This window comes from Metopolophium dirhodum, chromosome 1, assembly GCF_019925205.1.
Source record: "Metopolophium dirhodum isolate CAU chromosome 1, ASM1992520v1, whole genome shotgun sequence".
Lineage (NCBI taxonomy): Eukaryota > Metazoa > Arthropoda > Insecta > Hemiptera > Aphididae > Metopolophium > Metopolophium dirhodum.
This window is the reverse complement of record NC_083560.1, coordinates 135,326,210-135,339,371: the sequence shown is the minus strand read 5'-3', so window position 1 is coordinate 135,339,371 and position 13,162 is coordinate 135,326,210.

The window sequence follows — 13,162 nt, the reverse complement described above, 5'->3', positions numbered from 1 at the left end:
AGTCAATAAATACGTTGATATTAACATTTTCATTGTTGGGGTACATCATTTCAAATTAAAATAAAAACATAAGTTGTTGTTGAATAAGACTTCAGACAATTGCAAATACATTTATCCACTAAACATAAACTAGATGATCTGTGAACTAGAATTTAAAACTCAATAAATTACGCTTATATTAACATACTCATTGTTGGGGTACATCATTTCAAATTAAAAAAAAAACATTATTTGTTGACGAATAAAACTTCAGACAATTGCAAATACATTAGTCACCTATAGATAGATTAGTTGAACTCAAAACTAGAATTTAAAAATCAAAAATTACGTTAATATTAACATTATTCATTGTTGGGTTACAACATTTATCCACTATACATAAACTAGATGATCAGAAAACTAGAATTTAGAACTCAATATTAACGCTTATATGAACATTTTTTAGTCTTGGGTTACATAATTTCAAATTTATAAAAAACATATTAAGTTGATGAATAAGTCTTTAGACAATTGCAAATACATTTATCCGATATACATAAACTAGATGATCAGAAAACTAGAATTGAGAACTCAAAAATAACGTTAATATTAACATTATTCGTGGTTGGGTTACATCATTTCAAATTAAAAAAAAACATAATTTGTCGACGAATAAGACTTCAGACAATTGCATATACATTCATCCACTATACATAAACTAGATGATCAGAAAACTAGAATTTAGAAGTCAATAAATACGTTGATATTAACAATTTCATTGTTGGGGTACATCATTTCAAATTAAAAAAAAACATAATTTGTTGACGAATAAGACTTCAGACAATTGCATATACATTCATCCACTATACATAAACTAGATGATCAGAAAACTAGAATTTAGAAGTCAATAAATACGTTGATATTAACATTTTCATTGTTGGTGTACATCATTTCAAATTAAAAAAAAACATAATATGTTGATGAATAAGACTTCAGACAATTGCAAATACATTAGTCACCTTTAATTACATTAGTTGAACCCAAAACTAGAATTGAGAACTCAAAAATTACGTTAATAGTAACATTATTCATTGTTGGGTTACATCATTTAAAATTAAAAAAAAACATAATTTGTCGACGAATAAGACTTCAGACAATTGCATATACATTCATCCACTATACATAAACTAGATGATCAGAAAACTAGAATTTAGAAGTCAATAAATACTTTGATATTAACATTTCCATTGTTGGTGTACATCATTTCAAATTAAAAAAAAACATAATATTTTGATGAATAAGACTTTAGACAATTGCAAATACATTAGTCACCTATAGATAGATTAGTTGAACCCAAAACTAGAATTTAAAATCAATAATTACGTTAATTGTAACATTATTCATTGTTGAGTTACATCATTTCAAATTAAAAAAAAACATAATATGTTGATGAATAAGACTTCAGACAATTGCAAACACATTTATCCACTATACATAAACTAGATGATCAGAAAACTAGAATTTAGAAGTCAATAAATACTTTGATATTAACATTTCCATTGTTGGTGTACATCATTTCAAATTAAAAAAAAACATAATATGTTGATGAATAAGACTTTGGACAATTGCAAATACATTAGTCACCTATAGATAGATTAGTTGAACTCAAAACTAGAATTTAAAAATCAATGATTACGTTAATATTAACGTTAATCATTGTTGGGGTACATCATTTCAAATTAAAAAAAAACATAATTTGTTGACGAATAAGACTTCAGACAATTGTAAACACATTTATCCACTATACATAAACTAGATGATCAGAAAACTAGAATTTAGAACTCAATATTAACGCTTATATGAACATTTTTTAGTCTTGGATTACATAATTTCAAATTTATAAAAAACATATTAAGTTGATGAATAAGTCTTTAGACAATTGCAAATGCATTCATCCACTATACATAAACTAGATGATCAGAAAACTAGAATTTAGAAGTCAATAAATACTTTGATATTAACATTTCCATTGTTGGTGTACATCATTTCAAATTAAAAAAAAACATAATATTTTGATGAATAAGACTTTAGACAATTGCAAATACGTTTATCCACTATACATAAACTAGATGATCAGAAAACTAGAATTTATAAGTCAATAAATACGTTGATATTAACATTTTCATTGTTGGTGTACATCATTTCAAATTAAAATAAAAACATAAGTTGTTGTTGAATAAGACTTCAGACAATTGCAAATACATTTATCCACTAAACATAAACTAGATAATCTGTGAACTAGAATTTGAAACTCAATAAATTACGCTTATATTAACATATTCATTGTTGGGGTACATCATTTCAAATAATAAAAAAACATTATTTGTTGACGAATAAGACTTCAGACAATTGCAAATACATTAGTCACCTATAGATAGATTAGTTGAACTCAAAACTAGAATTTAAAAATCAATGATTACGTTAATATTAATGTTAATCATTGTTGGGGTACATCATTTCAAATTAAGAAAAAACATAATATTTTGATGAATAAGACTTTAGACAATTGCAAATACATTTATCCACTATAAATTAACTAGATGTTCAGAAAACTAGAATTTAGAAGTCAATAAATACGTTGATATTAACATTTTCATTGTTGGGGTACATCATTTCAAATTAAAATAAAAACATAAGTTGTTGTTGAATAAGACTTCAGACAATTGCAAATACATTTATCCACTAAACATAAACTAGATGATCTGTGAACTAGAATTTAAAACTCAATAAATTACGCTTATATTAACATACTCATTGTTGGGGTACATCATTTCAAATTAAAAAAAAAACATTATTTGTTGACGAATAAAACTTCAGACAATTGCAAATACATTAGTCACCTATAGATAGATTAGTTGAACTCAAAACTAGAATTTAAAAATCAAAAATTACGTTAATATTAACATTATTCATTGTTGGGTTACAACATTTATCCACTATACATAAACTAGATGATCAGAAAACTAGAATTTAGAACTCAATATTAACGCTTATATGAACATTTTTTAGTCTTGGGTTACATAATTTCAAATTTATAAAAAACATATTAAGTTGATGAATAAGTCTTTAGACAATTGCAAATACATTTATCCGATATACATAAACTAGATGATCAGAAAACTAGAATTGAGAACTCAAAAATAACGTTAATATTAACATTATTCGTGGTTGGGTTACATCATTTCAAATTAAAAAAAAACATAATTTGTCGACGAATAAGACTTCAGACAATTGCATATACATTCATCCACTATACATAAACTAGATGATCAGAAAACTAGAATTTAGAAGTCAATAAATACGTTGATATTAACAATTTCATTGTTGGGGTACATCATTTCAAATTAAAAAAAAACATAATTTGTTGACGAATAAGACTTCAGACAATTGCATATACATTCATCCACTATACATAAACTAGATGATCAGAAAACTAGAATTTAGAAGTCAATAAATACGTTGATATTAACATTTTCATTGTTGGTGTACATCATTTCAAATTAAAAAAAAACATAATATGTTGATGAATAAGACTTCAGACAATTGCAAATACATTAGTCACCTTTAATTACATTAGTTGAACCCAAAACTAGAATTGAGAACTCAAAAATTACGTTAATAGTAACATTATTCATTGTTGGGTTACATCATTTAAAATTAAAAAAAAACATAATTTGTCGACGAATAAGACTTCAGACAATTGCATATACATTCATCCACTATACATAAACTAGATGATCAGAAAACTAGAATTTAGAAGTCAATAAATACTTTGATATTAACATTTCCATTGTTGGTGTACATCATTTCAAATTAAAAAAAAACATAATATTTTGATGAATAAGACTTTAGACAATTGCAAATACATTAGTCACCTATAGATAGATTAGTTGAACCCAAAACTAGAATTTTAAATCAATAATTACGTTAATTGTAACATTATTCATTGTTGAGTTACATCATTTCAAATTAAAAAAAAACATAATATGTTGATGAATAAGACTTCAGACAATTGCAAACACATTTATCCACTATACATAAACTAGATGATCAGAAAACTAGAATTTAGAAGTCAATAAATACTTTGATATTAACATTTCCATTGTTGGTGTACATCATTTCAAATTAAAAAAAAACATAATATGTTGATGAATAAGACTTTGGACAATTGCAAATACATTAGTCACCTATAGATAGATTAGTTGAACTCAAAACTAGAATTTAAAAATCAATGATTACGTTAATATTAACGTTAATCATTGTTGGGGTACATCATTTCAAATTAAAAAAAAACATAATTTGTTGACGAATAAGACTTCAGACAATTGTAAACACATTTATCCACTATACATAAACTAGATGATCAGAAAACTAGAATTTAGAACTCAATATTAACGCTTATATGAACATTTTTTAGTCTTGGATTACATAATTTCAAATTTATAAAAAACATATTAAGTTGATGAATAAGTCTTTAGACAATTGCAAATGCATTCATCCACTATACATAAACTAGATGATCAGAAAACTAGAATTTAGAAGTCAATAAATACTTTGATATTAACATTTCCATTGTTGGTGTACATCATTTCAAATTAAAAAAAAACATAATATTTTGATGAATAAGACTTTAGACAATTGCAAATACGTTTATCCACTATACATAAACTAGATGATCAGAAAACTAGAATTTAGAAGTCAATAAATACTTTGATATTAACATTTCCATTGTTGGTGTACATCATTTCAAATTAAAAAAAAACATAAAATGTTGATGAATAAGACTTCAGAAAATTGCAAATACATTAGTCACCTTTAGTTAGATTAGTTGAACCCAAAACTAGAATTGAGAACTCAAAAATAAAGTTAATATTAACATTATTCATTGTTGGGTTACATCATTTCAAATTAAAAAAAAACATAATTTGTCGACGAATAAGACTTCAGACAATTGCATATACATTCATCCACTATACATAAACTAGATGATCAGAAAACTAGAATTTATAAGTCAATAAATACGTTGATATTAACATTTTCATTGTTGGTGTACATCATTTCAAATTAAAATAAAAACATAAGTTGTTGTTGAATAAGACTTCAGACAATTGCAAATACATTTATCCACTAAACATAAACTAGATATTCTGTGATCTAGAATTTGAAACTCAATAAATTACGCTTATATTAACATATTCATTGTTGGGGTACATCATTTCAAAGAATAAAAAAACATTATTTGTTGACGAATAAGACTTCAGACAATTGCAAATACATTAGTCACCTATAGATAGATTAGTTGAACTCAAAACTAGAATTTAAAAATCAATGATTACGTTAATATTAATGTTAATCATTGTTGGGGTACATCATTTCAAATTAAAAAAAAAACATAATGTTGATGAATAAAACTTCAGACAATTGCAAATACATTTATCCGATATACATAAACTAGATGATCTGTGAACTACAATTTAAAACTCAATAATTACGCTTATATTAACATTTTTCATTATTGGGGAAAAACATATCAAATTAAAAAAATAAATAAATTGTTGTTGAATAAGACTTCAGACAATTGCAAATACATTTATCCACTATACATAAACTACATGATCAGAAAACTAGAATTTAGAACTCAATATTAACGCGTATATGAACATTTTTTAGTCTCGTGTTACATAATTTCAAATTTATAAAAAACAGATTAAGTTGATGAATAAGACTTAAGTCAATTGCAAATACATTACTCACCTATAGATAGATTAGTTGTACGCAAAACTAGAATTTAGAAGTCAATAAATACGTTGATATTAACATTTCCATTGTTGGTGTACATCATTTCAAATTAAAAAAAAACATAAAATGTTGATGAATAAGACTTCAGAAAATTGCAAATACATTAGTCACCTTTAGTTAGATTAGTTGAACCCAAAACTAGAATTGAGAACTCAAAAATTACGTTAATATTAACATTATTCATTGTTGGGTTACATCATTTCAAATTAAAAAAAAACATAATTTGTCGACGAATAAGACTTCAGACAATTGCATATACATTCATCCACTATACATAAACTAGATGATCAGAAAACTAGAATTTAGAAGTCAATAAATACTTTGATATTAACATTTCCATTGTTGGTGTACATCATTTCAAATTAAAATAAAAACATAAGTTGTTGTTGAATAAGACTTTGGACAATTGCAAATACATTAGTCACCTATAGATAGATTAGTTGAACCCAAAACTAGAATTTAAAATCAATAATTACATTAATATTAACGTTATTCATTGTTAGGGAACATCATTTCAAATTAAGAAAAAACATAATATTTTGATGAATAAGACTTTAGACAATTGCAAATACATTTATCCACTATAAATTAACTAGATGTTCAGAAAACTAGAATTTAGAAGTCAATAAATACGTTGATATTAACATTTTCATTGTTGGGGTACATCATTTCAAATTAAAATAAAAACATAAGTTGTTGTTGAATAAGACTTCAGACAATTGCAAATACATTTATCCACTAAACATAAACTAGATGATCTGTGAACTAGAATTTAAAACTCAATAAATTACGCTTATATTAACATACTCATTGTTGGGGTACATCATTTCAAATTAAAAAAAAACATTATTTGTTGACGAATAAAACTTCAGACAATTGCAAATACATTAGTCACCTATAGATAGATTAGTTGAACTCAAAACTAGAATATAAAAATCAATGATTACGTTAATATTAACGTTAATCATTGTTGGGGTACATCATTTCAAATTAAAAAAAAACATAATTTGTTGACGAATAAGACTTCAGACAATTGCAAACACATTTATCCACTATACATAAACTAGATGATCAGAAAACTAGAATTTAGAACTCAATATTAACGCTTATATGAACATTTTTTAGTCTTGGATTACATAATTTCAAATTTATAAAAAACATATTAAGTTGATGAATAAGTCTTTAGACAATTGCAAATGCATTTATCCGATATACATAAACTAGATGATCAGAAAACTAGAATTGAGAACTCAAAAATAACGTTAATATTAACATTATTCATGGTTGGGTTACATCATTTCAAATTAAAAAAAAACATAATTTGTCGACGAATAAGACTTCAGACAATTGCATATACATTCATCCACTATACATAAACTAGATGATCAGAAAACTAGAATTTAGAAGTCAATAAATACTTTGATATTAACATTTCCATTGTTGGTGTACATCATTTCAAATTAAAAAAAAACATAAAATGTTGATGAATAAGACTTCAGAAAATTGCAAATACATTAGTCACCTTTAGTTAGATTAGTTGAACCCAAAACTAGAATTGAGAACTCAAAAATTACGTTGATATTAACATTATTCATTGTTGGGTTACATCATTTCAAATTAAAAAAAAACATAATTTGTCGACGAATAAGACTTCAGACAATTGCATATACATTCATCCACTATACATAAACTAGATGATCAGAAAACTAGAATTTAGAAGTCAATAAATACTTTGATATTAACATTTCCATTGTTGGTGTACATCATTTCAAATTAAAAAAAAACATAATATTTTGATGAATAAGACTTTAGACAATTGCAAATACATTAGTCACCTATAGATAGATTAGTTGAACTCAAAACTAGAATTTAAAATCAATAATTACGTTAATTGTAACATTATTCATTGTTGAGTTACATCATTTCAAATTAAAAAAAAACATAATATGTTGATGAATAAGACTTCAGACAATTGCAAACACATTTATCCACTATACATAAACTAGATGATCAGAAAACTAGAATTTAGAAGTCAATAAATACTTTGATATTAACATTTCTATTGTTGGTGTACATCATTTCAAATTAAAAAAAAACATAATATGTTGATGAATAAGACTTTGGACAATTGCAAATACATTAGTCACCTATAGATAGATTAGTTGAACTCAAAACTAGAATTTAAAAATCAATGATTACGTTAATATTAACGTTAATCATTGTTGGGGTACATCATTTCAAATTAAAAAAAAACATAATTTGTTGACGAATAAGACTTCAGACAATTGTAAACACATTTATCCACTATACATAAACTAGATGATCAGAAAACTAGAATTTAGAACTCAATATTAACGCTTATATGAACATTTTTTAGTCTTGGATTACATAATTTCAAATTTATAAAAAACATATTAAGTTGATGAATAAGTCTTTAGACAATTGCAAATGCATTCATCCACTATACATAAACTAGATGATCAGAAAACTAGAATTTAGAAGTCAATAAATACTTTGATATTAACATTTCCATTGTTGGTGTACATCATTTCAAATTAAAAAAAAACATAATATTTTGATGAATAAGACTTTAGACAATTGCAAATACGTTTATCCACTATACATAAACTAGATGATCAGAAAACTAGAATTTAGAAGTCAATAAATACTTTGATATTAACATTTCCATTGTTGGTGTACATCATTTCAAATTAAAAAAAAACATAAAATGTTGATGAATAAGACTTCAGAAAATTGCAAATACATTAGTCACCTTTAGTTAGATTAGTTGAACCCAAAACTAGAATTGAGAACTCAAAAATAAAGTTAATATTAACATTATTCATTGTTGGGTTACATCATTTCAAATTAAAAAAAAACATAATTTGTCGACGAATAAGACTTCAGACAATTGCATATACATTCATCCACTATACATAAACTAGATGATCAGAAAACTAGAATTTAGAAGTCAATAAATACTTTGATATTAACATTTCCATTGTTGGTGTACATCATTTCAAATTAAAAAAAAACATAATATTTTGATGAATAAGACTTTAGACAATTGCAAATACGTTTATCCACTATACATAAACTAGATGATCAGAAAACTAGAATTTATAAGTCAATAAATACGTTGATATTAACATTTTCATTGTTGGTGTACATCATTTCAAATTAAAATAAAAACATAAGTTGTTGTTGAATAAGACTTCAGACAATTGCAAATACATTTATCCACTAAACATAAACTAGATAATCTGTGATCTAGAATTTGAAACTCAATAAATTACGCTTATATTAACATATTCATTGTTGGGGTACATCATTTCAAATAATAAAAAAACATTATTTGTTGACGAATAAGACTTCAGACAATTGCAAATACATTAGTCACCTATAGATAGATTAGTTGAACTCAAAACTAGAATTTAAAAATCAATGATTACGTTAATATTAATGTTAATCATTGTTGGGGTACATCATTTCAAATTAAAAAAAAAACATAATGTTGATGAATAAAACTTCAAACAATTGCAAATACATTTATACGATATACATAAACTAGATGATCTGTGAACTACAATTTAAAACTCAATAATTACGCTTATATTAACATTTTTCATTATTGGGGAAAAACATATCAAATTAAAAAAATAAATAAATTGTTGTTGAATAAGACTTCAGACAATTGCAAATACATTTATCCACTATACATAAACTACATGATCAGAAAACTACAATTTAGAACTCAATATTAACGCGTATATGAACATTTTTTAGTCTCGTGTTACATAATTTCAAATTTATAAAAAACAGATTAAGTTGATGAATAAGACTTAAGTCAATTGCAAATACATTACTCACCTATAGATAGATTAGTTGTACGCAAAACTAGAATTTAGAAGTCAATAAATACGTTGATATTAACATTTCCATTGTTGGTGTACATCATTTCAAATTAAAAAAAAACATAAAATGTTGATGAATAAGACTTCAGAAAATTGCAAATACATTAGTCACCTTTAGTTAGATTAGTTGAACCCAAAACTAGAATTGAGAACTCAAAAATTACGTTAATATTAACATTATTCATTGTTGGGTTACATCATTTCAAATTAAAAAAAAACATAATTTGTCGACGAATAAGACTTCAGACAATTGCATATACATTCATCCACTATACATAAACTAGATGATCAGAAAACTAGAATTTAGAAGTCAATAAATACTTTGATATTAACATTTCCATTGTTGGTGTACATCATTTCAAATTAAAATAAAAACATAAGTTGTTGTTGAATAAGATTTTGGACAATTGCAAATACATTAGTCACCTATAGATAGATTAGTTGAACCCAAAACTAGAATTTAAAATCAATAATTACATTAATATTAACGTTATTCATTGTTAGGGAACATCATTTCAAATTAAGAAAAAACATAATATTTTGATGAATAAGACTTTAGACAATTGCAAATACATTTATCCACTATAAATTAACTAGATGTTCAGAAAACTAGAATTTAGAAGTCAATAAATACGTTGATATTAACATTTTCATTGTTGGGGTACATCATTTCAAATTAAAATAAAAACATAAGTTGTTGTTGAATAAGACTTCAGACAATTGCAAATACATTTATCCACTAAACATAAACTAGATGATCTGTGAACTAGAATTTAAAACTCAATAAATTACGCTTATATTAACATACTCATTGTTGGGGTACATCATTTCAAATTAAAAAAAAACATTATTTGTTGACGAATAAAACTTCAGACAATTGCAAATACATTAGTCACCTATAGATAGATTAGTTGAACTCAAAACTAGAATATAAAAATCAATGATTACGTTAATATTAACGTTAATCATTGTTGGGGTACATCATTTCAAATTAAAAAAAAACATAATTTGTTGACGAATAAGACTTCAGACAATTGCAAACACATTTATCCACTATACATAAACTAGATGATCAGAAAACTAGAATTTAGAACTTAATATTAACGCTTATATGAACATTTTTTAGTCTTGGATTACATAATTTCAAATTTATAAAAAACATATTAAGTTGATGAATAAGTCTTTAGACAATTGCAAATGCATTTATCCGATATACATAAACTAGATGATCAGAAAACTAGAATTGAGAACTCAAAAATAACGTTAATATTAACATTATTCATGGTTGGGTTACATCATTTCAAATTAAAAAAAAACATAATTTGTCGACGAATAAGACTTCAGACAATTGCATATACATTCATCCACTATACATAAACTAGATGATCAGAAAACTAGAATTTAGAAGTCAATAAATACTTTGATATTAACATTTCCATTGTTGGTGTACATCATTTCAAATTAAAAAAAAACATAAAATGTTGATGAATAAGACTTCAGAAAATTGCAAATACATTAGTCACCTTTAGTTAGATTAGTTGAACCCAAAACTAGAATTGAGAACTCAAAAATTACGTTGATATTAACATTATTCATTGTTGGGTTACATCATTTCAAATTAAAAAAAAACATAATTTGTCGACGAATAAGACTTCAGACAATTGCATATACATTCATCCACTATACATAAACTAGATGATCAGAAAACTAGAATTTAGAAGTCAATAAATACTTTGATATTAACATTTCCATTGTTGGTGTACATCATTTCAAATTAAAAAAAAACATAATATTTTGATGAATAAGACTTTAGACAATTGCAAATACGTTTATCCACTATACATAAACTAGATGATCAGAAAACTAGAATTTATAAGTCAATAAATACGTTGATATTAACATTTTCATTGTTGGGGTACATCATTTCAAATTAAAATAAAAACATAAGTTGTTGTTGAATAAGACTTCAGACAATTGCAAATACATTTATCCACTAAACATAAACTAGATAATCTGTGAACTAGAATTTAAAACTCAATAAATTACGCTTATATTAACATATTCATTGTTGGGGTACATCATTTCAAATAATAAAAAAACATTATTTGTTGACGAATAAGACTTCAGACAATTGCAAATACATTAGTCACCTATAGATAGATTAGTTGAACTCAAAACTAGAATTTAAAAATCAATGATTACGTTAATATTAATGTTAATCATTGTTGGGGTACATCATTTCAAATTAAAAAAAAACATAATATGTTGATGAATAAGACTTTAGACAATTGCAAATACATTAGTCACCTATAGATAGATTAGTTGAACCCAAAACTAGAATTTAAAATCAATAATTACATTAATATTAACGTTATTCATTGTTAGGGTACATCATTTCAAATTAAGAAAAAACATAATATTTTGATGAATAAGACTTTAGACAATTGCAAATACATTTATCCACTATAAATTAACTAGATGTTCAGAAAACTAGAATTTAGAAGTCAATAAATACGTTGATATTAACATTTTCATATTTGGGGTACATCATTTCAAATTAAAATAAAAACATAAGTTGTTGTTGAATAAGACTTCAGACAATTGCAAATACATTTATCCACTAAACATAAACTAGATGATCTGTGAACTAGAATTTAAAACTCAATAAATTACGCTTATATTAACATACTCATTGTTGGGGTACATCATTTCAAATTAAAAAAAAAACATTATTTGTTGACGAATAAGACTTCAGACAATTGCAAATACATTAGTCACCTATAGATAGATTAGTTGAACTCAAAACTAGAATTTAAAAATCAAAAATTACGTTAATATTAACATTATTCATTGTTGGGTTACAACATTTATCCACTATACATAAACTAGATGATCAGAAAACTAGAATTTAGAACTCAATATTAACGCTTATATGAACATTTTTTAGTCTTGGGTTACATAATTTCAAATTAAAAAAAAACATAATTTGTCGACGAATAAGACTTCAGACAATTGCATATACATTCATCCACTATACATAAACTAGATGATCAGAAAACTAGAATTTAGAAGTCAATAAATACGTTGATATTAACAATTTCATTGTTGGGGTACATCATTTCAAATAAAAAAAAAACATAATTTGTTGACGAATAAGACTTCAGACAATTGCATATACATTCATCCACTATACATAAACTAGATGATCAGAAAACTAGAATTTAGAAGTCAATAAATACGTTGATATTAACATTTTCATTGTTGGTGTACATCATTTCAAATTAAAAAAAAACATAATATGTTGATGAATAAGACTTCAGACAATTGCATATACATTCATCCACTATACATAAACTAGATGATCAGAAAACTAGAATTTAGAACTCAATATTAACGCTTATATGAACATT